This window comes from Pongo pygmaeus, chromosome 4, assembly GCF_028885625.2.
Source record: "Pongo pygmaeus isolate AG05252 chromosome 4, NHGRI_mPonPyg2-v2.0_pri, whole genome shotgun sequence".
In the NCBI taxonomy this organism is placed as follows: domain Eukaryota; kingdom Metazoa; phylum Chordata; class Mammalia; order Primates; family Hominidae; genus Pongo; species Pongo pygmaeus.
The window spans coordinates 52,198,544-52,226,206 of NC_072377.2; positions in this window are offsets into that span (position 1 = coordinate 52,198,544).

A 27,663-nucleotide genomic window follows, 5' to 3' on the forward strand; every position below is an offset into this window, starting at 1 on the left:
TAGAACTCTTTTGAAACACTCCTTTTGTAGAATTTGCAAGTGTTTATTTGGAGCGCTTTGAGGCCTCAGCTGGAAAAGGAAATATCTTCACGTAAGAACTAGACAGAAGCATTCTCAGAAACTTCTTTCCGATGAGTGCATTCAACACACAGACTTGAACCTTGCTTTTGAAAGAGCAGCTTTGAAACACTCTTTTCGTAGAATCTGCAAGTGGATATTTGGAGCGCTTTGAGGCCTATGCTGGGAAATGAAATCTCTTCACCTAAAAACTAGACAGAAGCATTCTGAGAAACTTCTGTGTGATGAGTGCATTCAACTCACAGACTTGAACGTTCCGTTTGATAGAACAGTTTTGAAACACTCCTTTTGTAGAATCTGCAAGTGTTTATTCGGAGCACCTTGAGGCCTATGTTGGAAAAGGAAATATCTTCACATAAAAACTAGAGAGAAGGATTCTCAGAAACTTCTTTGTGATGAGTTCACTCAACTCACAGTGTTGAACCTACCAATTGATAGAGAAGTTTGGAAACACTCTTTTTGTAGAATCTGCAAGGGGATATTTGGAGCCGTTTGAGGCCTATGCTGGAAAAGGAAATATCTTCACATAAAAACTGAACAGAAGCATTCTCAGAAACTTCTTTGTGTTGAGTGCATTCAACTCGCAGACATGAACTTACCTATAGAAAGAGCAGTTTTGAAACACTCCTTTTGTAGAATCTGCAAGTGTTTATTTGGAGCACTTTGAGGCCTATGTTGGAAAAGGAAAGATCTTCATATAGAAACTAGACGGAAGCATTCTCAGAAACTTCTTTGTGATGAGTGCATTCAACTCACAGAATTGAAGATTCCTTTCGAAAGAGCAGTTTGGAAACACTCTTCTTATAGAATCTGCAAGTGGATATTTGGAGCGCTTTGTGGCCTATGCTGGGAAATGAAATCCCTTCACCTAAAAACTAGACGGAAGCATTCTGAGAATCTTCTTTGTGATGAGTGCATTCAACTCACAGACTTCAACGTTCCTTTTGATAGAACAGTTTTGAAACACTCCTTTTGTAGAATCTGCAAGTGTTTATTCGGAGCACCTTGAGGCCTATGTTGGAAAAGGAAATATCTTCACATAAAAACTAGAGAGAAGGATTCTCAGAAACTTCTTTGTGATGAGTTCATTCAACTCACAGAGTTGAACCTACCAATTGATAGAGAAGTTTGGAAACACTCTTTTTGTGGAATCTGCAGGGGGATATTTGGAGCCGTTTGAGGCCTATGCTGGAAAAGGAAATATCTTCACATAAAAACTGAACAGAAGCATTCTCAGAAACTTCTTTGTGTTGAGTGCATTCAACTCACAGACTTGAACTTACCTACAGAAAGAGCAGTTTTGAAACACTCTTTTGGTAAAATCTGCAAGTGGTTATTTGGAGCACTTCGAGGCCTGTGCTGGGATATGGAATATCCTCACCTAAAAACTACAGAGAAGCATTCTCAGAAAGTTCTTCAGGATGCATTCATTCAACTCACAGAGTTGAACCTTCCTTTTGATAGAAGAGTTTTGAAACACTCTTTTTGTAGAATCTGCAAGAGGATATTTGGAGCGTTTGGAGGCCTATGCTGGAAAAGGAAATATCTTCACATAAAAACTAGACAGAAGCATTCTCAGAAACTTCTGTGTGATGAGTGCATTCAACTCACAGACTTGAACGTTCCTCTCGAAAGAGCAGTTTTGAAACACTCCTTTTGTAGAATCTGCAAGTGTTTATTTGGAGCTCTTTGAGGCCTATGTTGGAAAAGGAAATATCTTCACATAAAAACTAGACAGAAGCATTCTCAGAAACTTCTTTGTGATGAGTGCACTCTACTCACAGTGTTGCAGCTTGCTTTTGATAGAGCAGTTTTGAAACACTCTTTTGGTAGAATCTGCAAGTGGATACTTGGAGCGCTTTGAGGCCTATGCTGGAAAAGGAAATGTCTTCACATAAAAACTAGACAGAAGCATTCCAGGAAACTTCTGTATGATAAGTGCATTCAACTCACAGACTTGAACGTTCCTTTTGATAGAACTCTTTTGAAACACTCCTTTTGTAGAATTTGCAAGTGTTTATTGGGAGCGCTTTGAGGCCTCAGCTGGAAAAGGAAATATCTTCACGTAAGAACTAGACAGAAGCATTCTCAGAAACTTCTTTCTGATGAGTGCATTCAACACACAGACTTGAACCTTGCTTTTGAAAGAGCAGCTTTGAAACACTCTTTTCGTAGAATCTGCAAGTGGATATTTGGAGCGCTTTGAGGCCTCTGCTGGGAAATGAAATCTCTTCACCTAAAAACTAGACAGATGCATTCTGAGAAAGTTCTGTGTGATGAGTGCATTCAACTCACAGACTTGAACGTTCCCTTTGATAGAACAGTTTTGAAACACTCCTTTTGTAGAATCTGCAAGTGTTTATTCGGAGCACCTTGAGGCCTATGCTGGAAAAGGAAATATCTTCACATAAAAACTGAACAGAAGCATTCTGAGAAACTTCTTTGTGTTGAGTGCATTCAACTCACAGACTTGAACTTACCTACAGAAAGAGCAGTTTTGAAACACTCTTTTGGTAAAATCTGCAAGTGGTTATTTGGAGCACTTCGAGGCCTGTGCTGGGATATGGAATATCTTCACCTAAAAACTACAGAGAAGCATTCTTAGAAAGTTCTTCATGATGCATTCATTTAACTCACAGAGTGGAACCTTCCTTTTGATAGAACAGATTTGAAACACTCTTTTTGTAGAATCTGCAAGAAGATATTTGGAGTGTTTTGAGGCCTATGCTGGAAATGGAAATATCGTCACATAAAAACTAGACAGAAGCATTCTCAGAAACTTCTGTGTGATGAGTGCATTCAACTCACAGACTTGAACGTTCCTCTCAAAAGAGCAGTTTTGAAACACTCCTTTTGTAGAATCTGCAAGTGTTTATTTGGAGCTCTTTGAGGCCTATGTTGGAAAAAGAAATATCTTCACATAAAAACTGGACAGAAGCATTCTGAGAAACTTCTTTGTGATGAGTGCATTCTACTCACAGTGTTGAAGCTTGCTTTTGATAGAGCAGTTTTGAAACACTCTTTTGGTAGAATCTGCAAGTGGATATTTGGAGCGCTTTGAGGCCTATGCTGGAAAAGGAAATGTCTTCACATAAAAACTAGACAGAAGCATTCCAGGAAACTTCTGTATGATAAGTGCATTCAACTCACAGACTTGAACGTTCCTTTTGATAGAACTCTTTTGAAACACTCCTTTTGTAGAATTTGCAAGTGTTTATTTGGAGCGCTTTGAGGCCTCAGCTGGAAAAGGAAATATCTTCACGTAAGAACTAGACAGAAGCATTCTCAGAAACTTCTTTCCGATGAGTGCATTCAACACACAGACTTGAACCTTGCTTTTGAAAGAGCAGCTTTGAAACACTCTTTTCGTAGAATCTGCAAGTGGATATTTGGAGCGCTTTGAGGCCTATGCTGGGAAATGAAATCTCTTCACCTAAAAACTAGACAGAAGCATTCTGAGAAACTTCTGTGTGATGAGTGCATTCAACTCACAGACTTGAACGTTCCGTTTGATAGAACAGTTTTGAAACACTCCTTTTGTAGAATCTGCAAGTGTTTATTCGGAGCACCTTGAGGCCTATGTTGGAAAAGGAAATATCTTCACATAAAAACTAGAGAGAAGGATTCTCAGAAACTTCTTTGTGATGAGTTCACTCAACTCACAGTGTTGAACCTACCAATTGATAGAGAAGTTTGGAAACACTCTTTTTGTAGAATCTGCAAGGGGATATTTGGAGCCGTTTGAGGCCTATGCTGGAAAAGGAAATATCTTCACATAAAAACTGAACAGAAGCATTCTCAGAAACTTCTTTGTGTTGAGTGCATTCAACTCGCAGACATGAACTTACCTATAGAAAGAGCAGTTTTGAAACACTCCTTTTGTAGAATCTGCAAGTGTTTATTTGGAGCACTTTGAGGCCTATGTTGGAAAAGGAAAGATCTTCATATAGAAACTAGACGGAAGCATTCTCAGAAACTTCTTTGTGATGAGTGCATTCAACTCACAGAATTGAAGATTCCTTTCGAAAGAGCAGTTTGGAAACACTCTTCTTATAGAATCTGCAAGTGGATATTTGGAGCGCTTTGTGGCCTATGCTGGGAAATGAAATCCCTTCACCTAAAAACTAGACGGAAGCATTCTGAGAATCTTCTTTGTGATGAGTGCATTCAACTCACAGACTTCAACGTTCCTTTTGATAGAACAGTTTTGAAACACTCCTTTTGTAGAATCTGCAAGTGTTTATTCGGAGCACCTTGAGGCCTATGTTGGAAAAGGAAATATCTTCACATAAAAACTAGAGAGAAGGATTCTCAGAAACTTCTTTGTGATGAGTTCATTCAACTCACAGAGTTGAACCTACCAATTGATAGAGAAGTTTGGAAACACTCTTTTTGTGGAATCTGCAAGGGGATATTTGGAGCCGTTTGAGGCCTATGCTGGAAAAGGAAATATCTTCACATAAAAACTGAACAGAAGCATTCTCAGAAACTTCTTTGTGTTGAGTGCATTCAACTCACAGACTTGAACTTACCTACAGAAAGAGCAGTTTTGAAACACTCTTTTGGTAAAATCTGCAAGTGGTTATTTGGAGCACTTCGAGGCCTGTGCTGGGATATGGAATATCCTCACCTAAAAACTACAGAGAAGCATTCTCAGAAAGTTCTTCAGGATGCATTCATTCAACTCACAGAGTTGAACCTTCCTTTTGATAGAAGAGTTTTGAAACACTCTTTTTGTAGAATCTGCAAGAGGATATTTGGAGCGTTTGGAGGCCTATGCTGGAAAAGGAAATATCTTCACATAAAAACTAGACAGAAGCATTCTCAGAAACTTCTGTGTGATGAGTGCATTCAACTCACAGACTTGAACGTTCCTCTCGAAAGAGCAGTTTTGAAACACTCCTTTTGTAGAATCTGCAAGTGTTTATTTGGAGCTCTTTGAGGCCTATGTTGGAAAAGGAAATATCTTCACATAAAAACTAGACAGAAGCATTCTCAGAAACTTCTTTGTGATGAGTGCACTCTACTCACAGTGTTGCAGCTTGCTTTTGATAGAGCAGTTTTGAAACACTCTTTTGGTAGAATCTGCAAGTGGATACTTGGAGCGCTTTGAGGCCTATGCTGGAAAAGGAAATGTCTTCACATAAAAACTAGACAGAAGCATTCCAGGAAACTTCTGTATGATAAGTGCATTCAACTCACAGACTTGAACGTTCCTTTTGATAGAACTCTTTTGAAACACTCCTTTTGTAGAATTTGCAAGTGTTTATTGGGAGCGCTTTGAGGCCTCAGCTGGAAAAGGAAATATCTTCACGTAAGAACTAGACAGAAGCATTCTCAGAAACTTCTTTCTGATGAGTGCATTCAACACACAGACTTGAACCTTGCTTTTGAAAGAGCAGCTTTGAAACACTCTTTTCGTAGAATCTGCAAGTGGATATTTGGAGCGCTTTGAGGCCTCTGCTGGGAAATGAAATCTCTTCACCTAAAAACTAGACAGATGCATTCTGAGAAAGTTCTGTGTGATGAGTGCATTCAACTCACAGACTTGAACGTTCCCTTTGATAGAACAGTTTTGAAACACTCCTTTTGTAGAATCTGCAAGTGTTTATTCGGAGCACCTTGAGGCCTATGCTGGAAAAGGAAATATCTTCACATAAAAACTGAACAGAAGCATTCTGAGAAACTTCTTTGTGTTGAGTGCATTCAACTCACAGACTTGAACTTACCTACAGAAAGAGCAGTTTTGAAACACTCTTTTGGTAAAATCTGCAAGTGGTTATTTGGAGCACTTCGAGGCCTGTGCTGGGATATGGAATATCTTCACCTAAAAACTACAGAGAAGCATTCTTAGAAAGTTCTTCATGATGCATTCATTTAACTCACAGAGTGGAACCTTCCTTTTGATAGAACAGATTTGAAACACTCTTTTTGTAGAATCTGCAAGAAGATATTTGGAGTGTTTTGAGGCCTATGCTGGAAATGGAAATATCGTCACATAAAAACTAGACAGAAGCATTCTCAGAAACTTCTGTGTGATGAGTGCATTCAACTCACAGACTTGAACGTTCCTCTCAAAAGAGCAGTTTTGAAACACTCCTTTTGTAGAATCTGCAAGTGTTTATTTGGAGCTCTTTGAGGCCTATGTTGGAAAAAGAAATATCTTCACATAAAAACTGGACAGAAGCATTCTCAGAAACTTCTTTGTGATGAGTGCATTCTACTCACAGTGTTGAAGCTTGCTTTTGATAGAGCAGTTTTGAAACACTCTTTTGGTAGAATCTGCAAGTGGATATTTGGAGCGCTTTGAGGCCTATGCTGGAAAAGGAAATGTCTTCACATAAAAACTAGACAGAAGCATTCCAGGAAACTTCTGTATGATAAGTGCATTCAACTCACAGACTTGAACGTTCCTTTTGATAGAACTCTTTTGAAACACTCCTTTTGTAGAATTTGCAAGTGTTTATTTGGAGCGCTTTGAGGCCTCAGCTGGAAAAGGAAATATCTTCACGTAAGAACTAGACAGAAGCATTCTCAGAAACTTCTTTCCGATGAGTGCATTCAACACACAGACTTGAACCTTGCTTTTGAAAGAGCAGCTTTGAAACACTCTTTTCGTAGAATCTGCAAGTGGATATTTGGAGCGCTTTGAGGCCTATGCTGGGAAATGAAATCTCTTCACCTAAAAACTAGACAGAAGCATTCTGAGAAACTTCTGTGTGATGAGTGCATTCAACTCACAGACTTGAACGTTCCGTTTGATAGAACAGTTTTGAAACACTCCTTTTGTAGAATCTGCAAGTGTTTATTCGGAGCACCTTGAGGCCTATGTTGGAAAAGGAAATATCTTCACATAAAAACTAGAGAGAAGGATTCTCAGAAACTTCTTTGTGATGAGTTCACTCAACTCACAGTGTTGAACCTACCAATTGATAGAGAAGTTTGGAAACACTCTTTTTGTAGAATCTGCAAGGGGATATTTGGAGCCGTTTGAGGCCTATGCTGGAAAAGGAAATATCTTCACATAAAAACTGAACAGAAGCATTCTCAGAAACTTCTTTGTGTTGAGTGCATTCAACTCACAGACTTGAACTTACCTATAGAAAGAGCAGTTTTGAAACACTCCTTTTGTAGAATCTGCAAGTGTTTATTTGGAGCACTTTGAGGCCTATGTTGGAAAAGGAAAGATCTTCATATAGAAACTAGACGGAAGCATTCTCAGAAACTTCTTTGTGATGAGTGCATTCAACTCACAGAATTGAAACTTCCTTTCGAAAGAGCAGTTTGGAAACACTCTTCTTATAGAATCTGCAAGTTGATATTTGGAGCGCTTTGTGGCCTATGCTGGGAAATGAAATCTCTTCACCTAAAAACTAGAAGGAAGCATTCTGAGAATCTTCTTTGTGATGAGTGCATTCAACTCACAGACTTCAACGTTCCTTTTGATAGAACAGTTTTGAAACACTCCTTTTGTAGAATCTGCAAGTGTTTATTCGGAGCACCTTGTGGCCTATGTTGGAAAAGGAAATATCTTCACATAAAAACTAGAGAGTAGGATTCTCAGAAACTTCTTTGTGATGAGTTCATTCAACTCACAGAGTTGAACCTACCAATTGATAGAGAAGTTTGGAAACACTCTTTTTGTAGAATCTGCAAGTGGATATTTGGAGCCGTTTGAGGCCTATGCTGGAGAAGGAAATATCTTCACATAAAAACTGAACAGAAGCATTCTGAGAAACTTCTTTGTGTTGAGTGCATTCAACTCACAGACTTGAACTTACCTATAGAAAGAGCAGTTTTGAAACACTCTTTTGGGAAAATCTGCAAGTGGTTATTTGGAGCACTTCGAGGCCTGTGCTGGGATATGGAATACCTTCACCTAAAAACTACAGAGAAGCATTCTCAGAAAGTTCTTCAGGATGCATTCATTCAACTCACAGAGTTGAACCTTCCTTTTGATAGAAGAGTTTTGAAACACTCTTTTTGTAGAATCTGCAAGAGGATATTTGGAGCGTTTTGAGGCCTATGCTGGAAAAGGAAATATCTTCACATAAAAACTAGACAGAAGCATTCTCATAAACTTCTGTGTGATGAGTGCATTCAACTCACAGACTTGAACGTTCCTCTCGAAAGAGCAGTTTTGAAACACTCCTTTTGTAGAATCTGCAAGTGTTTATTTGGAGCGCTTTGAGGCCTATGTTGGAAAAGGAAATATCTTCACATAAAAACTAGACAGAAGCATTCTCAGAAACTTCTTTCAATGAGTGCACTCTACTCACAGTGTTGAAGCTTGCTTTTGATAGAGCAGTTTTGAAACACTCTTTTGGTAGAATCTGCAAGTGGATACTTGGAGCGCTTTGAGGCCTATGCTGGAAAAGGAAATGTCTTCACATAAAAACTAGACAGAAGCATTCCAGGAAACTTCTGTATGATAAGTGCATTCAACTCACAGACTTGAACGTTCCTTTTGATAGAACTCTTTTGAAACACTCCTTTTGTAGAATTTGCAAGTGTTTATTGGGAGCGCTTTGAGGCCTCAGCTGGAAAAGGAAATATCTTCACGTAAGAACTAGACAGAAGCATTCTCAGAAACTTCTTTCTGATGAGTGCATTCAACACACAGACTTGAACCTTGCTTTTGAAAGAGCAGCTTTGAAACACTCTTTTCGTAGAATCTGCAAGTGGATATTTGGAGCGCTTTGAGGCCTATGCTGGGAAACGAAATCTCTTCACCTAAAAACTAGACAGAAGCATTCTGAGAAACTTCTGCGTGATGAGTGCATTCAACTCACAGACTTGAACGTTCCCTTTGATAGAACAGTTTTGAAACACTCCTTTTGTAGAATCTGCAAGTGTTTATTCAGAGCACCTTGAGGCCTCTGCTGGAAAAGGAAATATCTTCACATAAAAACTGAACAGAAGCATTCTCAGAAACTTCTTTGTGTTGAGTGCATTCAACTCACAGACTTGAACTTACCTACAGAAAGAGCAGTTTTGAAACACTCTTTTGGTAAAATCTGCAAGTGGTTATTTGGAGCACTTCGAGGCCTGTGCTGGGATATGGAATATCCTCACCTAAAAACTACAGAGAAGCATTCTCAGAAAGTTCTTCAGGATGCATTCATTCAACTCACAGAGTTGAACCTTCCTTTTGATAGAAGAGTTTTGAAACACTCTTTTTGTAGAATCTGCAAGAGGATATTTGGAGCGTTTTGAGGCCTATGCTGGAAAAGGAAATATCTTCACATAAAAACTAGACAGAAGCATTCTCAGAAACTTCTGTGTGATGAGTGCATTCAACTCACAGACTTGAACGTTCCTCTTGAAAGAGCAGTTTTGAAACACTCCTTTTGTAGAATCTGCAAGTGTTTATTTGGAGCGCTTTGAGGCCTATGTTGGAAAAGGAAATATCTTCACATAAAAACTAGACAGAAGCATTCTCAGAAACTTCTTTGTGATGAGTGCACTCTACTCACAGTGTTGCAGCTTGCTTTTGATAGAGCAGTTTTGAAACACTCTTTTGGTAGAATCTGCAAGTGGATACTTGGAGCGCTTTGAGGCCTATGCTGGAAAAGGAAATGTCTTCACATAAAAACTAGACAGAAGCATTCCAGGAAACTTCTGTATGATAAGTGCATTCAACTCACAGACTTGAACGTTCCTTTTGATAGAACTCTTTTGAAACACTCCTTTTGTAGAATTTGCAAGTGTTTATTGGGAGCGCTTTGAGGCCTCAGCCTGAAAAGGAAATATCTTCACGTAAGAACTAGACAGAAGCATTCTCAGAAACTTCTTTCCGATGAGTGCATTCAACACACAGACTTGAACCTTGCTTTTGAAAGAGCAGCTTTGAAACACTCTTTTCGTAGAATCTGCAAGTGGATATTTGGAGCGCTTTGAGGCCTATGCTGGGAAATGAAATCTCTTCACCTAAAAACTAGACAGAAGCATTCTGAGAAACTTCTGTGTGATGAGTGCATTCAACTCACAGACTTGAACGTTCCCTTTGATAGAACAGTTTTGAAACACTCCTTTTGTAGAATCTGCAAGTGTTTATTCGGAGCACCTTGAGGCCTATGCTGGAAAAGGAAATATCTTCACATAAAAACTGAACAGAAGCATTCTGAGAAACTTCTTTGTGTTGAGTGCATTCAACTCACAGACTTGAACTTACCTACAGAAAGAGCAGTTTTGAAACACTCTTTTGGTAAAATCTGCAAGTTGTTATTTGGAGCACTTCGAGGCCTGTGCTGGGATATGGAATATCTTCACCTAAAAACTACAGAGAAGCATTCTTAGAAAGTTCTTCATGATGCATTCATTTAACTCACAGAGTGGAACCTTCCTATTGATAGAACAGATTTGAAACACTCTTTTTGTAGAATCTGCAAGAAGATATTTGGAGTGTTTTGAGGCATATGCTGGAAATGGAAATATCGTCACATAAAAACTAGACAGAAGCATTCTCAGAAACTTCTGTGTGATGAGTGCATTCAACTCACAGACTTGAACGTTCCTCTCGAAAGAGCAGTTTGGAACACTCCTTTTGTAGAATCTGCAAGTGTTTATTTGGAGCTCTTTGAGGCCTATGTTGGAAAAAGAAATATCTTCACATAAAAACTGGACAGAAGCATTCTCAGAAACTTCTTTGTGATGAGTGCATTCTACTCACAGTGTTGAAGCTTGCTTTTGATAGAGCAGTTTTGAAACACTCTTTTGGTAGAATCTGCAAGTGGATATTTGGAGCGCTTTGAGGCCTATGCTGGAAAAGGAAATGTCTTCACAGAAAAACTAGACAGAAGCATTCCAGGAAACTTCTGTATGATAAGTGCATTCAACTCACAGACTTGAACGTTCCTTTTGAGAGAACTCTTTTGAAACACTCCTTTTGTAGAATTTGCAAGTGTTTATTTGGAGCGCTTTGTGGCCTCAGCTGGAAAAGGAAATATCTTCACGTAAGAACTAGACAGAAGCATTCTCAGAAACTTCTTTCCGATGAGTGCATTCAACACACAGACTTGAACCTTGCTTTTGAAAGAGCAGCTTTGAAACACTCTTTTCGTAGAATCTGCAAGTGGATATTTGGAGCGCTTTGAGGCCTATGCTGGGAAATGAAATCTCTTCACCTAAAAACTAGACAGAAGCATTCTGAGAAACTTCTGTGTGATGAGTGCATTCAACTCACAGACTTGAACGTTCCCTTTGATAGAACAGTTTTGAAACACTCCTTTTGTAGAATCTGCAAGTGTTTATTCGGAGCACCTTGAGGCCTATGTTGGAAAAGGAAATATCTTCACATAAAAACTAGAGAGAAGGATTCTCAGAAACTTCTTTGCGATGAGTTCATTCAACTCACAGTGTTGAACCTACCAATTGATAGAGAAGTTTGGAAACACTCTTTTTGTAGAATCTGCAAGGGGATATTTGGAGCCGTTTGAGGCCTATGCTGGAAAAGGAAATATCTTCACATAAAAACTGAAAAGAAGCATTCTCAGAAACTTCTTTGTGTTGAGTGCATTCAACTCGCAGACTTGAACTTACCTATAGAAAGAGCAGTTTTGAAACACTCCTTTTGTAGAATCTGCAAGTGTTTATTTGGAGCACTTTGAGGCCTATGTTGGAAAAGGAAAGATCTTCATATAGAAACTAGACGGAAGCATTCTCAGAAACTTCTTTGTGATGAGTGCATTCAACTCACAGAATTGAAGCTTCCTTTCGAAAGAGCAGTTTGGAAACACTCTTCTTATAGAATCTGCAAGTGGATATTTGGAGCGCTTTGTGGCCTATGCTGGGAAATGAAATCTCTTCACCTAAAAACTAGACGGAAGCATTCTGAGAATCTTCTTTGTGATGAGTGCATTCAACTCACAGACTTCAACGTTCCTTTTGATAGAACAGTTTTGAAACACTCCTTTTGTAGAATCTGCAAGTGTTTATTCGGAGCACCTTGAGGCCTATGTTGGAAAAGGAAATATCTTCACATAAAAACTAGAGAGAAGGATTCTCAGAAACTTCTTTGTGATGAGTTCATTCAACTCACAGAGTTGAACCTACCAATTGATAGAGAAGTTTGGAAACACTCTTTTTGTAGAATCTGCAAGGGGATATTTGGAGCCGTTTGAGGCCTATGCTGGAAAAGGAAATATCTTCACATAAAAACTGAACAGAAGCATTCTCAGAAACTTCTTTGTGTTGAGTGCATTCAACTCACAGACTTGAACTTACCTATAGAAAGAGCAGTTTTGAAACACTCTTTTGGTAAAATCTGCAAGTGGTTATTTGGAGCACTTCGAGGCCTGTGCTGGGATATGGAATATCCTCACCTAAAAACTACAGAGAAGCATTCTCTGAAAGTTCTTCAGGATGCATTCATTCAACTCACAGAGTTGAACCTTCCTTTTGATAGAAGAGTTTTGAAACACTCTTTTTGTAGAATCTGCAAGAGGATATTTGGAGCGTTTTGAGGCCTATGCTGGAAAAGGAAATATCTTCACATAAAAACTAGACAGAAGCATTCTCAGAAACTTCTGTGTGATGAGTGCATTCAACTCACAGACTTGAACGTTCCTCTTGAAAGAGCAGTTTTGAAACACTCCTTTTGTAGAATCTGCAAGTGTTTATTTGGAGCGCTTTGAGGCCTATGTTGGAAAAGGAAATATCTTCACATAAAAACTAGACAGAAGCATTCTCAGAAACTTCTTTGTGATGAGTGCACTCTACTCACAGTGTTGCAGCTTGCTTTTGATAGAGCAGTTTTGAAACACTCTTTTGGTAGAATCTGCAAGTGGATACTTGGAGCGCTTTGAGGCCTATGCTGGAAAAGGAAATGTCTTCACATAAAAACTAGACAGAAGCATTCCAGGAAACTTCTGTATGATAAGTGCATTCAACTCACAGACTTGAACGTTCCTTTTGATAGAACTCTTTTGAAACACTCCTTTTGTAGAATTTGCAAGTGTTTATTGGGAGCGCTTTGAGGCCTCAGCCTGAAAAGGAAATATCTTCACGTAAGAACTAGACAGAAGCATTCTCAGAAACTTCTTTCCGATGAGTGCATTCAACACACAGACTTGAACCTTGCTTTTGAAAGAGCAGCTTTGAAACACTCTTTTCGTAGAATCTGCAAGTGGATATTTGGAGCGCTTTGAGGCCTATGCTGGGAAATGAAATCTCTTCACCTAAAAACTAGACAGAAGCATTCTGAGAAACTTCTGTGTGATGAGTGCATTCAACTCACAGACTTGAACGTTCCCTTTGATAGAACAGTTTTGAAACACTCCTTTTGTAGAATCTGCAAGTGTTTATTCGGAGCACCTTGAGGCCTATGCTGGAAAAGGAAATATCTTCACATAAAAACTGAACAGAAGCATTCTGAGAAACTTCTTTGTGTTGAGTGCATTCAACTCACAGACTTGAACTTACCTACAGAAAGAGCAGTTTTGAAACACTCTTTTGGTAAAATCTGCAAGTGGTTATTTGGAGCACTTCGAGGCCTGTGCTGGGATATGGAATATCTTCACCTAAAAACTACAGAGAAGCATTCTTAGAAAGTTCTTCATGATGCATTCATTTAACTCACAGAGTGGAACCTTCCTTTTGATAGAACAGATTTGAAACACTCTTTTTGTAGAATCTGCAAGAGGATATTTGGAGTGTTTTGAGGCCTATGCTGGAAATGGAAATATCGTCACATAAAAACTAGACAGAAGCATTCTCAGAAACTTCTGTGTGATGAGTGCATTCAACTCACAGACTTGAACGTTCCTCTCAAAAGAGCAGTTTTGAAACACTCCTTTTGTAGAATCTGCAAGTGTTTATTTGGATCTCTTTGAGGCCTATGTTGGAAAAAGAAATATCTTCACATAAAAACTGGACAGAAGCATTCTCAGAAACTTCTTTGTGATGAGTGCATTCTACTCACAGTGTTGAAGCTTGCTTTTGATAGAGCAGTTTTGAAACACTCTTTTGGTAGAATCTGCAAGTGGATATTTGGAGCGCTTTGAGGCCTATGCTGGAAAAGGAAATGTCTTCACATAAAAACTAGACAGAAGCATTCCAGGAAACTTCTGTATGATAAGTGCATTCAACTCACAGACTTGAACGTTCCTTTTGATAGAACTCTTTTGAAACACTCCTTTTGTAGAATTTGCAAGTGTTTATTTGGAGCGCTTTGAGGCCTCAGCTGGAAAAGGAAATATCTTCACGTAAGAAGTAGACAGAAGCATTCTCAGAAACTTCTTTCCGATGAGTGCATTCAACACACAGACTTGAAACTTGCTTTTGAAAGAGCAGCTTTGAAACACTCTTTTCGTAGAATCTGCAAGTGGATATTTGGAGCGCTTTGAGGCCTATGCTGGGAAATGAAATCTCTTCACCTAAAAACTAGACAGAAGCATTCTGAGAAACTTCTGAGTGATGAGTGCATTCAACTCACAGACTTGAACGTTCCCTTTGATAGAACAGTTTTGAAACACTCCTTTTGTAGAATATGCAAGTGTTTATTCGGAGCACCTTGAGGCCTATGTTGGAAAAGGAAATATCTTCACATAAAAACTAGAGAGAAGGATTCTCAGAAACTTCTTTGTGATGAGTTCATTCAACTCACAGTGTTGAACCTACCAATTGATAGAGTAGTTTGGAAACACTCTTTTTGTAGAATCTGCAAGGGGATATTTGGAGCCGTTTGAGGCCTATGCTGGAAAAGGAAATATCTTCACATAAAAACTGAACAGAAGCATTCTCAGAAACTTCTTTGTGTTGAGTGCATTCAACTCGCAGACATGAACTTACCTATAGAAAGAGCAGTTTTGAAACACTCCTTTTGTAGAATCTGCAAGTGTTTATTTGGAGCACTTTGAGGCCTATGTTGGAAAAGGAAAGATCTTCATATAGAAACTAGACGGAAGCATTCTCAGAAACTTCTTTGTGATGAGTGCATTCAACTCACAGAATTGAAGCTTCCTTTCGAAAGAGCAGTTTGGAAACACTCTTCTTATAGAATCTGCAAGTGGATATTTGGAGCGCTTTGTGGCCTATGCTGGGAAATGAAATCCCTTCACCTAAAAACTAGACGGAAGCATTCTGAGAATCTTCTTTGTGATGAGTGCATTCAACTCACAGACTTCAACGTTCCTTTTGATAGAACAGTTTTGAAACACTCCTTTTGTAGAATCTGCAAGTGTTTATTCGGAGCACCTTGAGGCCTATGTTGGAAAAGGAAATATCTTCACATAAAAACTAGAGAGAAGGATTCTCAGAAACTTCTTTGTGATGAGTTCATTCAACTCACAGAGTTGAACCTACCAATTGATAGAGAAGTTTGGAAACACTCTTTTTGTGGAATCTGCAAGGGGATATTTGGAGCCGTTTGAGGCCTATGCTGGAAAAGGAAATATCTTCACATAAAAACTGAACAGAAGCATTCTCAGAAACTTCTTTGTGTTGAGTGCATTCAACTCACAGACTTGAACTTACCTACAGAAAGAGCAGTTTTGAAACACTCTTTTGGTAAAATCTGCAAGTGGTTATTTGGAGCACTTCGAGGCCTGTGCTGGGATATGGAATATCCTCACCTAAAAACTACAGAGAAGCATTCTCAGAAAGTTCTTCAGGATGCATTCATTCAACTCACAGAGTTGAACCTTCCTTTTGATAGAAGAGTTTTGAAACACTCTTTTTGTAGAATCTGCAAGAGGATATTTGGAGCGTTTGGAGGCCTATGCTGGAAAAGGAAATATCTTCACATAAAAACTAGACAGAAGCATTCTCAGAAACTTCTGTGTGATGAGTGCATTCAACTCACAGACTTGAACGTTCCTCTCGAAAGAGCAGTTTTGAAACACTCCTTTTGTAGAATCTGCAAGTGTTTATTTGGAGCTCTTTGAGGCCTATGTTGGAAAAGGAAATATCTTCACATAAAAACTAGACAGAAGCATTCTCAGAAACTTCTTTGTGATGAGTGCACTCTACTCACAGTGTTGCAGCTTGCTTTTGATAGAGCAGTTTTGAAACACTCTTTTGGTAGAATCTGCAAGTGGATACTTGGAGCGCTTTGAGGCCTATGCTGGAAAAGGAAATGTCTTCACATAAAAACTAGACAGAAGCATTCCAGGAAACTTCTGTATGATAAGTGCATTCAACTCACAGACTTGAACGTTCCTTTTGATAGAACTCTTTTGAAACACTCCTTTTGTAGAATTTGCAAGTGTTTATTGGGAGCGCTTTGAGGCCTCAGCTGGAAAAGGAAATATCTTCACGTAAGAACTAGACAGAAGCATTCTCAGGAACTTCTTTCTGATGAGTGCATTCAACACACAGACTTGAACCTTGCTTTTGAAAGAGCAGCTTTGAAACACTCTTTTCGTAGAATCTGCAAGTGGATATTTGGAGCGCTTTGAGGCCTCTGCTGGGAAATGAAATCTCTTCACCTAAAAACTAGACAGATGCATTCTGAGAAACTTCTGTGTGATGAGTGCATTCAACTCACAGACTTGAACGTTCCCTTTGATAGAACAGTTTTGAAACACTCCTTTTGTAGAATCTGCAAGTGTTTATTCGGAGCACCTTGAGGCCTATGCTGGAAAAGGAAATATCTTCACATAAAAACTGAACAGAAGCATTCTGAGAAACTTCTTTGTGTTGAGTGCATTCAACTCACAGACTTGAACTTACCTACAGAAAGAGCAGTTTTGAAACACTCTTTTGGTAAAATCTGCAAGTGGTTATTTGGAGCACTTCGAGGCCTGTGCTGGGATATGGAATATCTTCACCTAAAAACTACAGAGAAGCATTCTTAGAAAGTTCTTCATGATGCATTCATTTAACTCACAGAGTGGAACCTTCCTTTTGATAGAACAGATTTGAAACACTCTTTTTGTAGAATCTGCAAGAAGATATTTGGAGTGTTTTGAGGCCTATGCTGGAAATGGAAATATCGTCACATAAAAACTAGACAGAAGCATTCTCAGAAACTTCTGTGTGATGAGTGCATTCAACTCACAGACTTGAACGTTCCTCTCAAAAGAGCAGTTTTGAAACACTCCTTTTGTAGAATCTGCAAGTGTTTATTTGGAGCTCTTTGAGGCCTATGTTGGAAAAAGAAATATCTTCACATAAAAACTGGACAGAAGCATTCTCAGAAACTTCTTTGTGATGAGTGCATTCTACTCACAGTGTTGAAGCTTGCTTTTGATAGAGCAGTTTTGAAACACTCTTTTGGTAGAATCTGCAAGTGGATATTTGGAGCGCTTTGAGGCCTATGCTGGAAAAGGAAATGTCTTCACATAAAAACTAGACAGAAGCATTCCAGGAAACTTCTGTATGATAAGTGCATTCAACTCACAGACTTGAACGTTCCTTTTGATAGAACTCTTTTGAAACACTCCTTTTGTAGAATTTGCAAGTGTTTATTTGGAGCGCTTTGAGGCCTCAGCTGGAAAAGGAAATATCTTCACGTAAGAACTAGACAGAAGCATTCTCAGAAACTTCTTTCCGATGAGTGCATTCAACACACAGACTTGAACCTTGCTTTTGAAAGAGCAGCTTTGAAACACTCTTTTCGTAGAATCTGCAAGTGGATATTTGGAGCGCTTTGAGGCCTATGCTGGGAAATGAAATCTCTTCACCTAAAAACTAGACAGAAGCATTCTGAGAAACTTCTGTGTGATGAGTGCATTCAACTCACAGACTTGAACGTTCCGTTTGATAGAACAGTTTTGAAACACTCCTTTTGTAGAATCTGCAAGTGTTTATTCGGAGCACCTTGAGGCCTATGTTGGAAAAGGAAATATCTTCACATAAAAACTAGAGAGAAGGATTCTCAGAAACTTCTTTGTGATGAGTTCACTCAACTCACAGTGTTGAACCTACCAATTGATAGAGAAGTTTGGAAACACTCTTTTTGTAGAATCTGCAAGGGGATATTTGGAGCCGTTTGAGGCCTATGCTGGAAAAGGAAATATCTTCACATAAAAACTGAACAGAAGCATTCTCAGAAACTTCTTTGTGTTGAGTGCATTCAACTCACAGACTTGAACTTACCTATAGAAAGAGCAGTTTTGAAACACTCCTTTTGTAGAATCTGCAAGTGTTTATTTGGAGCACTTTGAGGCCTATGTTGGAAAAGGAAAGATCTTCATATAGAAACTAGACGGAAGCATTCTCAGAAACTTCTTTGTGATGAGTGCATTCAACTCACAGAATTGAAACTTCCTTTCGAAAGAGCAGTTTGGAAACACTCTTCTTATAGAATCTGCAAGTTGATATTTGGAGCGCTTTGTGGCCTATGCTGGGAAATGAAATCTCTTCACCTAAAAACTAGAAGGAAGCATTCTGAGAATCTTCTTTGTGATGAGTGCATTCAACTCACAGACTTCAACGTTCCTTTTGATAGAACAGTTTTGAAACACTCCTTTTGTAGAATCTGCAAGTGTTCATTCGGAACACCTTGAGGCCTATGTTGGAAAAGGAAATATCTTCACATAAAAACTAGAGAGAAGGATTCTCAGAAACTTCTTTGTGATGAGTTCATTCAACTCACAGAGTTGAACCTACCAATTGATAGAGAAGTTTGGAAACACTCCTTTTGTAGAATCTGCAAGTGTTTATTCGGAGCACCTTGAGGCCTATGCTGGAAAAGGAAATATCTTCACATAAAAACTGAACAGAAGCATTCTGAGAAACTTCTTTGTGTTGAGTGCATTCAACTCACAGACTTGAATTTACCTACAGAAAGAGCAGTTTTGAAACACTCTTTTGGTAAAATCTGCAAGTGGTTATTTGGAGCACTTCGAGGCCTGTGCTGGGATATGGAATATCTTCACCTAAAAACTACAGAGAAGCATTCTTAGAAAGTTCTTCATGATGCATTCATTTAACTCACAGAGTGGAACCTTCCTTTTGATAGAACAGATTTGAAACACTCTTTTTGTAGAATCTGCAAGAAGATATTTGGAGTGTTTTGAGGCCTATGCTGGAAATGGAAATATCTTCACATAAAAACTAGACAGAAGCATTCTCAGAAACTTCTGTGTGATGAGTGCATTCAACTCACAGACTTGAACGTTCCTCTCAAAAGAGCAGTTTTGAAACACTCCTTTTGTAGAATCTGCAAGTGTTTATTTGGAGCTCTTTGAGGCCTATGTTGGAAAAAGAAATATCTTCACATAAAAACTGGACAGAAGCATTCTCAGAAACTTCTTTGTGATGAGTGCATTCTACTCACAGTGTTGAAGCTTGCTTTTGATAGAGCAGTTTTGAAACACTCTTTTGGTAGAATCTGCAAGTGGATATTTGGAGCGCTTTGAGGCCTATGCTGGAAAAGGAAATGTCTTCACAGAAAAACTAGACAGAAGCATTCCAGGAAACTTCTGTATGATAAGTGCATTCAACTCACAGACTTGAACGTTCCTTTTGATAGAACTCTTTTGAAACACTCCTTTTGTAGAATTTGCAAGTGTTTATTTGGAGCGCTTTGAGGCCTCAGCTGGAAAAGGAAATATCTTCACGTAAGAACTAGACAGAAGCATTCTCAGAAACTTCTTTCCGATGAGTGCATTCAACACACAGACTTGAACCTTGCTTTTGAAAGAGCAGCTTTGAAACACTCTTTTCGTAGAATCTGCAAGTGGATATTTGGAGCGCTTTGAGGCCTATGCTGGGAAATGAAATCTCTTCACCTAAAAACTAGACAGAAGCATTCTGAGAAACTTCTGTGTGATGAGTGCATTCAACTCACAGACTTGAACGTTCCCTTTGATAGAACAGTTTTGAAACACTCCTTTTGTAGAATCTGCAAGTGTTTATTCGGAGCACCTTGAGGCCTATGTTGGAAAAGGAAATATCTTCACATAAAAACTAGAGAGAAGGATTCTCAGAAACTTCTTTGTGATGAGTTCATTCAACTCACAGTGTTGAACCTACCAATTGATAGAGAAGTTTGGAAACACTCTTTTTGTAGAATCTGCAAGGGGATATTTGGAGCCGTTTGAGGCCTATGCTGGAAAAGGAAATATCTTCACATAAAAACTGAACAGAAGCATTCTCAGAAACTTCTTTGTGTTGAGTGCATTCAACTCGCAGACTTGAACTTACCTATAGAAAGAGCAGTTTTGAAACACTCCTTTTGTAGAATCTGCAAGTGTTTATTTGGAGCACTTTGAGGCCTATGTTGGAAAAGGAATGATCTTCATATAGAAACTAGACGGAAGCATTCTCAGAAACTTCTTTGTGATGAGTGCATTCAACTCACAGAATTGAAGCTTCCTTTTGAAAGAGCAGTTTGGAAACACTCTTCTTATAGAATCTGCAAGTGGATATTTGGAGCGCTTTGTTGCCTATGCTGGGAAATGAAATCCCTTCACCTAAAAACTAGACGGAAGCATTCTGAGAACCTTCTTTGTGATGAGTGCATTCAACTCACAGACTTAAACGTTCCTTTTGATAGAACAGTTTTGAAACACTCCTTTTGTAGAATCTGCAAGTGTTTATTCGGAGCACCTTGTGGCCTATGTTGGAAAAGGAAATATCTTCACATAAAAACTAGAGAGTAGGATTCTCAGAAACTTCTTTGTGATGAGTTCATTCAACTCACAGAGTTGAACCTACCAATTGATAGAGAAGTTTGGAAACACTCTTTTTGTAGAATCTGCAAGTGGATATTTGGAGCCGTTTGAGGCCTATGCTGGAGAAGGAAATATCTTCACATAAAAACTGAACAGAAGCATTCTGAGAAACTTCTTTGTGTTGAGTGCATTCAACTCACAGACTTGAACTTACCTATAGAAAGAGCAGTTTTGAAACACTCTTTTGGGAAAATCTGCAAGTGGTTATTTGGAGCACTTCGAGGCCTGTGCTGGGATATGGAATACCTTCACCTAAAAACTACAGAGAAGCATTCTCAGAAAGTTCTTCAGGATGCATTCATTCAACTCACAGAGTTGAACCTTCCTTTTGATAGAAGAGTTTTGAAACACTCTTTTTGTAGAATCTGCAAGAGGATATTTGGAGCGTTTTGAGGCCTATGCTGGAAAAGGAAATATCTTCACATAAAAACTAGACAGAAGCATTCTCATAAACTTCTGTGTGATGAGTGCATTCAACTCACAGACTTGAACGTTCCTCTCGAAAGAGCAGTTTTGAAACACTCCTTTTGTAGAATCTGCAAGTGTTTATTTGGAGCGCTTTGAGGCCTATGTTGGAAAAGGAAATATCTTCACATAAAAACTAGACAGAAGCATTCTCAGAAACTTCTTTCAATGAGTGCACTCTACTCACAGTGTTGAAGCTTGCTTTTGATAGAGCAGTTTTGAAACACTCTTTTGGTAGAATCTGCAAGTGGATATTTGGAGCGCTTTGAGGCCTATGCTGGAAAAGGAAATGTCTTCACAGAAAAACTAGACAGAAGCATTCCAGGAAACTTCTGTATGATAAGTGCATTCAACTCACAGACTTGAACGTTCCTTTTGATAGAACTCTTTTGAAACACTCCTTTTGTAGAATTTGCAAGTGTTTATTGGGAGCGCTTTGAGGCCTCAGCTGGAAAAGGAAATATCTTCACGTAAGAACTAGACAGAAGCATTCTCAGAAACTTCTTTCTGATGAGTGCATTCAACACACAGACTTGAACCTTGCTTTTGAAAGAGCAGCTTTGAAACACTCTTTTCGTAGAATCTGCAAGTGGATATTTGGAGCGCTTTGAGGCCTATGCTGGGAAACGAAATCTCTTCACCTAAAAACTAGACAGAAGCATTCTGAGAAACTTCTGCGTGATGAGTGCATTCAACTCACAGACTTGAACGTTCCCTTTGATAGAACAGTTTTGAAACACTCCTTTTGTAGAATCTGCAAGTGTTTATTCAGAGCACCTTGAGGCCTCTGCTGGAAAAGGAAATATCTTCACATAAAAACTGAACAGAAGCATTCTCAGAAACTTCTTTGTGTTGATTGCATTCAACTCACAGACTTGAACTTACCTACAGAAAGAGCAGTTTTGAAACACTCTTTTGGTAAAATCTGCAAGTGGTTATTTGGAGCACTTCGAGGCCTGTGCTGGGATATGGAATATCCTCACCTAAAAACTACAGAGAAGCATTCTCAGAAAGTTCTTCAGGATGCATTCATTCAACTCACAGAGTTGAACCTTCCTTTTGATAGAAGAGTTTTGAAACACTCTTTTTGTAGAATCTGCAAGAGGATATTTGGAGCGTTTTGAGGCCTATGCTGGAAAAGGAAATATCTTCACATAAAAACTAGACAGAAGCATTCTCAGAAACTTCTGTGTGATGAGTGCATTCAACTCACAGACTTGAACGTTCCTCTTGAAAGAGCAGTTTTGAAACACTCCTTTTGTAGAATCTGCAAGTGTTTATTTGGAGCGCTTTGAGGCCTATGTTGGAAAAGGAAATATCTTCACATAAAAACTAGACAGAAGCATTCTCAGAAACTTCTTTGTGATGAGTGCACTCTACTCACAGTGTTGCAGCTTGCTTTTGATAGAGCAGTTTTGAAACACTCTTTTGGTAGAATCTGCAAGTGGATACTTGGAGCGCTTTGAGGCCTATGCTGGAAAAGGAAATGTCTTCACATAAAAACTAGACAGAAGCATTCCAGGAAACTTCTGTATGATAAGTGCATTCAACTCACAGACTTGAACGTTCCTTTTGATAGAACTCTTTTGAAACACTCCTTTTGTAGAATTTGCAAGTGTTTATTGGGAGCGCTTTGAGGCCTCAGCTGGAAAAGGAAATATCTTCACGTAAGAACTAGACAGAAGCATTCTCAGAAACTTCTTTCCGATGAGTGCATTCAACACACAGACTTGAACCTTGCTTTTGAAAGAGCAGCTTTGAAACACTCTTTTCGTAGAATCTGCAAGTGGATATTTGGAGCGCTTTGAGGCCTATGCTGGGAAATGAAATCTCTTCACCTAAAAACTAGACAGAAGCATTCTGAGAAACTTCTGTGTGATGAGTGCATTCAACTCACAGACTTGAACGTTCCCTTTGATAGAACAGTTTTGAAACACTCCTTTTGTAGAATCTGCAAGTGTTTATTCGGAGCACCTTGAGGCCTATGCTGGAAAAGGAAATATCTTCACATAAAAACTGAACAGAAGCATTCTGAGAAACTTCTTTGTGTTGAGTGCATTCAACTCACAGACTTGAACTTACCTACAGAAAGAGCAGTTTTGAAACACTCTTTTGGTAAAATCTGCAAGTTGTTATTTGGAGCACTTCGAGGCCTGTGCTGGGATATGGAATATCTTCACCTAAAAACTACAGAGAAGCATTCTTAGAAAGTTCTTCATGATGCATTCATTTAACTCACAGAGTGGAACCTTCCTATTGATAGAACAGATTTGAAACACTCTTTTTGTAGAATCTGCAAGAAGATATTTGGAGTGTTTTGAGGCATATGCTGGAAATGGAAATATCGTCACATAAAAACTAGACAGAAGCATTCTCAGAAACTTCTGTGTGATGAGTGCATTCAACTCACAGACTTGAACGTTCCTCTCGAAAGAGCAGTTTGGAACACTCCTTTTGTAGAATCTGCAAGTGTTTATTTGGAGCTCTTTGAGGCCTATGTTGGAAAAAGAAATATCTTCACATAAAAACTGGACAGAAGCATTCTCAGAAACTTCTTTGTGATGAGTGCATTCTACTCACAGTGTTGAAGCTTGCTTTTGATAGAGCAGTTTTGAAACACTCTTTTGGTAGAATCTGCAAGTGGATATTTGGAGCGCTTTGAGGCCTATGCTGGAAAAGGAAATGTCTTCACAGAAAAACTAGACAGAAGCATTCCAGGAAACTTCTGTATGATAAGTGCATTCAACTCACAGACTTGAACGTTCCTTTTGAGAGAACTCTTTTGAAACACTCCTTTTGTAGAATTTGCAAGTGTTTATTTGGAGCGCTTTGTGGCCTCAGCTGGAAAAGGAAATATCTTCACGTAAGAACTAGACAGAAGCATTCTCAGAAACTTCTTTCCGATGAGTGCATTCAACACACAGACTTGAACCTTGCTTTTGAAAGAGCAGCTTTGAAACACTCTTTTCGTAGAATCTGCAAGTGGATATTTGGAGCGCTTTGAGACCTATGCTGGGAAATGAAATCTCCTCACCTAAAAACTAGACAGAAGCATTCTGAGAAACTTCTGTGTGATGAGTGCATTCAACTCACAGACTTGAACGTTCCCTTTGATAGAACAGTTTTGAAACACTCCTTTTGTAGAATCTGCAAGTGTTTATTCGGAGCACCTTGAGGCCTATGTTGGAAAAGGAAATATCTTCACATAAAAACTAGAGAGAAGGATTCTCAGAAACTTCTTTGCGATGAGTTCATTCAACTCACAGTGTTGAACCTACCAATTGATAGAGAAGTTTGGAAACACTCTTTTTGTAGAATCTGCAAGGGGATATTTGGAGCCGTTTGAGGCCTATGCTGGAAAAGGAAATATCTTCACATAAAAACTGAAAAGAAGCATTCTCAGAAACTTCTTTGTGTTGAGTGCATTCAACTCGCAGACTTGAACTTACCTATAGAAAGAGCAGTTTTGAAACACTCCTTTTGTAGAATCTGCAAGTGTTTATTTGGAGCACTTTGAGGCCTATGTTGGAAAAGGAAAGATCTTCATATAGAAACTAGACGGAAGCATTCTCAGAAACTTCTTTGTGATGAGTGCATTCAACTCACAGAATTGAAGCTTCCTTTCGAAAGAGCAGTTTGGAAACACTCTTCTTATAGAATCTGCAAGTGGATATTTGGAGCGCTTTGTGGCCTATGCTGGGAAATGAAATCTCTTCACCTAAAAACTAGACGGAAGCATTCTGAGAATCTTCTTTGTGATGAGTGCATTCAACTCACAGACTTCAACGTTCCTTTTGATAGAACAGTTTTGAAACACTCCTTTTGTAGAATCTGCAAGTGTTTATTCGGAGCACCTTGAGGCCTATGTTGGAAAAGGAAATATCTTCACATAAAAACTAGAGAGAAGGATTCTCAGAAACTTCTTTGTGATGAGTTCATTCAACTCACAGAGTTGAACCTACCAATTGATAGAGAAGTTTGGAAACACTCTTTTTGTAGAATCTGCAAGGGGATATTTGGAGCCGTTTGAGGCCTATGCTGGAAAAGGAAATATCTTCACATAAAAACTGAACAGAAGCATTCTCAGAAACTTCTTTGTGTTGAGTGCATTCAACTCACAGACTTGAACTTACCTATAGAAAGAGCAGTTTTGAAACACTCTTTTGGTAAAATCTGCAAGTGGTTATTTGGAGCACTTCGAGGCCTGTGCTGGGATATGGAATATCCTCACCTAAAAACTACAGAGAAGCATTCTCTGAAAGTTCTTCAGGATGCATTCATTCAACTCACAGAGTTGAACCTTCCTTTTGATAGAAGAGTTTTGAAACACTCTTTTTGTAGAATCTGCAAGAGGATATTTGGAGCGTTTTGAGGCCTATGCTGGAAAAGGAAATATCTTCACATAAAAACTAGACAGAAGCATTCTCAGAAACTTCTGTGTGATGAGTGCATTCAACTCACAGACTTGAACGTTCCTCTTGAAAGAGCAGTTTTGAAACACTCCTTTTGTAGAATCTGCAAGTGTTTATTTGGAGCGCTTTGAGGCCTATGTTGGAAAAGGAAATATCTTCACATAAAAACTAGACAGAAGCATTCTCAGAAACTTCTTTGTGATGAGTGCACTCTACTCACAGTGTTGCAGCTTGCTTTTGATAGAGCAGTTTTGAAACACTCTTTTGGTAGAATCTGCAAGTGGATACTTGGAGCGCTTTGAGGCCTATGCTGGAAAAGGAAATGTCTTCACATAAAAACTAGACAGAAGCATTCCAGGAAACTTCTGTATGATAAGTGCATTCAACTCACAGACTTGAACGTTCCTTTTGATAGAACTCTTTTGAAACACTCCTTTTGTAGAATTTGCAAGTGTTTATTGGGAGCGCTTTGAGGCCTCAGCCTGAAAAGGAAATATCTTCACGTAAGAACTAGACAGAAGCATTCTCAGAAACTTCTTTCCGATGAGTGCATTCAACACACAGACTTGAACCTTGCTTTTGAAAGAGCAGCTTTGAAACACTCTTTTCGTAGAATCTGCAAGTGGATATTTGGAGCGCTTTGAGGCCTATGCTGGGAAATGAAATCTCTTCACCTAAAAACTAGACAGAAGCATTCTGAGAAACTTCTGTGTGATGAGTGCATTCAACTCACAGACTTGAACGTTCCCTTTGATAGAACAGTTTTGAAACACTCCTTTTGTAGAATCTGCAAGTGTTTATTCGGAGCACCTTGAGGCCTATGCTGGAAAAGGAAATATCTTCACATAAAAACTGAACAGAAGCATTCTGAGAAACTTCTTTGTGTTGAGTGCATTCAACTCACAGACTTGAACTTACCTACAGAAAGAGCAGTTTTGAAACACTCTTTTGGTAAAATCTGCAAGTGGTTATTTGGAGCACTTCGAGGCCTGTGCTGGGATATGGAATATCTTCACCTAAAAACTACAGAGAAGCATTCTTAGAAAGTTCTTCATGATGCATTCATTTAACTCACAGAGTGGAACCTTCCTTTTGATAGAACAGATTTGAAACACTCTTTTTGTAGAATCTGCAAGAGGATATTTGGAGTGTTTTGAGGCCTATGCTGGAAATGGAAATATCGTCACATAAAAACTAGACAGAAGCATTCTCAGAAACTTCTGTGTGATGAGTGCATTCAACTCACAGACTTGAACGTTCCTCTCAAAAGAGCAGTTTTGAAACACTCCTTTTGTAGAATCTGCAAGTGTTTATTTGGATCTCTTTGAGGCCTATGTTGGAAAAAGAAATATCTTCACATAAAAACTGGACAGAAGCATTCTCAGAAACTTCTTTGTGATGAGTGCATTCTACTCACAGTGTTGAAGCTTGCTTTTGATAGAGCAGTTTTGAAACACTCTTTTGGTAGAATCTGCAAGTGGATATTTGGAGCGCTTTGAGGCCTATGCTGGAAAAGGAAATGTCTTCACATAAAAACTAGACAGAAGCATTCCAGGAAACTTCTGTATGATAAGTGCATTCAACTCACAGACTTGAACGTTCCTTTTGATAGAACTCTTTTGAAACACTCCTTTTGTAGAATTTGCAAGTGTTTATTTGGAGCGCTTTGAGGCCTCAGCTGGAAAAGGAAATATCTTCACGTAAGAAGTAGACAGAAGCATTCTCAGAAACTTCTTTCCGATGAGTGCATTCAACACACAGACTTGAAACTTGCTTTTGAAAGAGCAGCTTTGAAACACTCTTTTCGTAGAATCTGCAAGTGGATATTTGGAGCGCTTTGAGGCCTATGCTGGGAAATGAAATCTCTTCACCTAAAAACTAGACAGAAGCATTCTGAGAAACTTCTGAGTGATGAGTGCATTCAACTCACAGACTTGAACGTTCCCTTTGATAGAACAGTTTTGAAACACTCCTTTTGTAGAATCTGCAAGTGTTTATTCGGAGCACCTTGAGGCCTATGTTGGAAAAGGAAATATCTTCACATAAAAACTAGAGAGAAGGATTCTCAGAAACTTCTTTGTGATGAG